At 41.6% G+C, this 4304-nt stretch overlaps 1 long non-coding RNA gene across 1 annotated transcript; it reads left to right on the top strand.

The window, feature by feature from the left end:
* Nucleotides 1–2035: 2035 nt before the first annotated feature.
* Nucleotides 2036–4304, top strand: LOC119400986 (uncharacterized). Its single transcript, XR_005185342.2, has 2 exons — nt 2036–2228; nt 4183–4304. It is a non-coding gene; the product is annotated as an uncharacterized LOC119400986 (long non-coding RNA).

Raw genomic sequence — 4304 nt, 5'->3', positions numbered from 1 at the left:
TCCTTCGGCTAGCTAACGGCGAGCGTTATATACACACCCTTTACCGCTGGCAGGACTCAGAGACGGCAGGCGCTTATAAGCGTTTCTTCATTACTAGCGAGATGGCGCGAGGAGCGCAACGGGCGTAGGGAGCATTCATGTGCGCGCCTCCGTGCCTCCGAGGGAGGCTCGCACACGAAGGATCCCTAAACGGGCGCATTTAAAAGTTGTCGGCCAGCTCGCTCGCTTCTTCTCATATTTGCGCAGGGAGACTGGCGGTCCATCACTGCCTTCCCTATATATATATATATATATATATATATATATATATATATATATATATATATATATATATATATATATATATATATATATAATTCAAAAGAAAGTTCTGAAGGTCCGGCGCACACGAAGTTGAAGAAATGAAGGAGCACACTTACGAAAATTGCATATTTTTACTCATTTACGTTTCGGCCGTGGCACGGCCTTCGGATATATATATATATATATATATATATATATATATATATATATATGTGTGTGTGTGTGTGTGTGTGTGTGTGTGTGTGTGTGTGTGTGTGTGTGTGTGTGTGTGTGTGTGTGTGTGTGTGTGCGTGTGTGTGTGCGTGTGTACGTGCATATTGTAAACACGGTGCGCATTCTCCAATAAAAGTACCGTGTTTTCTTTCCTGTCCAGGACTGATATGTCTTTGTAAAATTTATTTGACTGTTGGCCCATATATAGTAATAAGTGCGGGCAGACGGTTGCGTACATATGACACATATTTTCGCATCCTAGGCGACGCACCTGTCACCCACTTCGATCAGCGCAAAGCATAATCTTAAACTCTGGACTCCACTAATGCATTTGGAAAGGGGTCAAAACCGGATCGCGAGTTGGTTTCATTTCTACCACAGGAAATGTGTTTCACCTAAGCCGCACGTCCACCCAGCACCGCGAAATCTTTCTCATCAGCCCATACCTTCTTCGAAGAATAGACTGTTGGACGAGTTGCTGTTCCATTACCAAGGAAATTGCGCAAAAAACATGCGCAAAGGGAAATGCACTTGGACGAGTTGCTGTTCCATTACCAAGGAAACTGCGCAAAAAACATGCGCGAAGGGAAATGCACTTGTGCTGTTCTTTTCTCCCTTTGTCCACTTTTCTTGCTCTTTTTCTCTGATAACCATATCTTCTGCGGGCGTTTGACAACGTCAAGGAAATACATAACACAGCGGATCATTACGCTCACGGCCTATCCGTCAAACCGCATATTTATTTTTATTTCGATACATGTAGTGAAAACTGTGTTTATAAGTTGCTCTTTCAAATTGTCTTCATATCCACACTGGCGTTTCAAGGGCATACTTATTTAATTTATCATTGGACATTACTCGGCCTTTATCAGCCACCGTTAGGCTTCTGTTACGAATTCATCACATGAGTGCGCCTGCGCAGACTAATTACAATTATGAATGCTGAAGGAACCAAATATTTCATCTATAACTCACTTGTCCCTTAATAAGCTTTAAAAACGTTTCCACTTCGCCTTGGCAGCTCTGACGTAATTGCATATTCCGGAAAATATGTGTGCTATTTGAAAGACCGCTTGCGTGAGAACCCATGCAGCAAAACGTGAAATGGGATTAGGTTAATTAGACATTCGCTGTCTTTATTGTATACTTAGTGCAAGAATAGAGAAGACGGAAAAGTCATCCTATGTAATGACTTTGTCTTCCATGATATTGTTGCTCGGATAGTGTAATGTTAGATTGTAAAATATTCAGAACATTGCCTTGCAGCGTGGATCTACTTGCTGCGATGATGCGGAGTATGATAATTTGTTGCTCATAAATTTGGATTTTATTCTGCAAATATTTCTATCGTATTTGCGTTGCAAATTGCTTCAATTGAGATTCAAATTGCTTGACCTTGCTTGAATAGAAGCGAAGGAAATACAAAGGAACCGCTATTCTTTTTTCCATCACACAAGAATATAAATGTTCCACTTGTTATTGAGATCTTCCATTCCAATTATTACATCTGTGAATCATGACAGCCATTTCTACTTTGGCCATTGTATTCATTTCGACGACCCTTATACTTCCTTGGAATCCCGTATGTGTCCATGCAGGGAATCCGCAAGTTGGCCCTAGACGCCGGACAGACAGATCACGTCATGGCTTCAGTGTGCCTCTTCCTTATTACCACTTAAGGATACGAAGAACCACTACAAGAAGACGTCGATGTACGTAATCTTGTTTTCGTGCCTTGTGTGCCGGATGTTTCAACAAATGACATTTGCTGGCTGCCTTGACAATTAGATTTTCTCTAGCGGCAGACACTATTGACTAGACGCAGTAATTAAATCTATAATATTAAAAATTCTGATAAAATTTGAATTAGAGGAGAGTGGAGGTGGGTGAAATGAGATAACACGCATAGTGCTAGGCATTGTGGTACTACCACGCGGTCGCTGCAAGATTCAATCTGGCAGGCGCCGATTCGCGTCGCGGCTGCGTTGCCACCGCATACACAAGACTTTTACCGCCATGCAAACGGTGTTAATTTGTGCTAGCAGAGGTCCCACTCACTGATTATATCGGTTTTTCCACTCGCAAAATGGATCAGAGAAGTAAAACATCGCAGACTTTACCGCTTCCGTTACAGAAATAATCATCTCTCTCTCTCTTGCCGCGCTATGACTAAATAATCACGAAGATCCGTTGTCGACATAATATGGGAAAAGCAGACGCAATTCATTTGCTAGATTAAGGGAGTGGTCCTCTAAGTACTTTAATAGGTGAGATTTCTTCAAGCTAATTATTGCACTGGATGAACTGCGAATTTATTCCGTTACAGACACGGAACATCGCAGTTATGAATACTGTTTTAGTTTTGCGCGATAGACGATGCCCGTGCGATTTCACTGAAATGTTCTACTTCTTGTAGGGCAAATATTCACACGACAACGTACACATACATTGGACGACGTCGCTTTGAAGCCTGAACATGAAAGCAAGCAGGGCGAGATAGCTAACTTTGTAGTAATATACACAGACAAAATGACAAACTGAAATCCGGTTTGGCGAGAAGAGACTACTGCTCCAACTATAAACTAAAGGCAAGGTGGACGAAGTACAGTACAGTCCACTGTTAAAGGGAACACGCGAATGAGCGCCTTTCATTTTACGGGCTCTGTAACAGCAAGTGGAGAAAGAAACAATGTGCACGCACGGCACGAGTCTGTCAAGAGGAGGCAGAACTGTGTTCCCTGTAAGAACGGACCAGTCTGTGCATGCGCAGCTGGTGCACTTACTTTTACGGACCAGATTTTCAGTACCACGACCTTTAAAAATGGACATTTAAGCATTTCGTCTTAAACCTTGCAATAGCGTTGCAACAAGCGGTGTTATTTGGTGGGTGTGCATGTAAATTTGGTCACATTGCCTTGACATCGAACATGAATTTACGCCTTTTTGTTTCGTTTTCGTGCGCTGCACAACATTACATGCGGTTATTTGTTTTACGAATAGGTTTCTATACATTATGTATGAACCTACATTTTGCATAAAAAACTACTTTGTTTAAAGTGTGTCTCATCGACATAGCGTGACTTTGATACCCCCGTCTCCTTAATATCTGTAGGTCAATCTTGTATATTTAAGTTATAATTATAAACAGCTGCAGATTGTGCAACTGAGACAATTAGTAATTGATCCACATTTCCGAGATTTGTGGGTACTATTATACTTGATTCGGGAAAGCCGCACTGATTGTCTATTTGCAGATACATGGGTCGTAATAGCAGTACAAATGTTTTTTCCATGCTACTTCAATAGCCACAAGGCAAAGAAATATATCTGCTCGGTAGAAATAATAAATATGTCTCTTTAGGTTGAGTGATCACTGAGGCACAGCGCACTGGTAACAGTAGTGCTCAAAGATGTGAAAGCAATAGACGTTGATATACGAGGTGGGATCTCTCAAATCACCATTTTCATTCTAACCATTAATATCCTAAAACCCGTATAAAATTTTTACGCTGTTACCAAGGGGTCATCTTCGTGCGGTATAACACACCATGAGTCGTTCCTGTTCTGAATGTATCATCACCGCTGAATCTTCTTCCGTGACGAATGAACGAGATTTGACATATGCTTTGTTTTCTCTTTTTATGTGGTTTTACGTTTGTTTTGCAGATCAATTTCGCATAGGTGGCCCTTTCCGTCAACGACGTCGCATTTGAGTGGGTGAGAGCATGTGTTACTAAGACGGCCAAGATTATCCGAAAATAAATACGTGCTTCTACCTTTGTGCTGCA

Source organism: Rhipicephalus sanguineus, chromosome 7, assembly GCF_013339695.2.
Source record: "Rhipicephalus sanguineus isolate Rsan-2018 chromosome 7, BIME_Rsan_1.4, whole genome shotgun sequence".
Classification (NCBI taxonomy): Eukaryota; Metazoa; Arthropoda; class Arachnida; order Ixodida; family Ixodidae; genus Rhipicephalus; species Rhipicephalus sanguineus.
The sequence above is the reverse complement of the archived record's forward strand: the minus strand, read 5'-3'. Positions and strand labels throughout refer to the sequence as shown.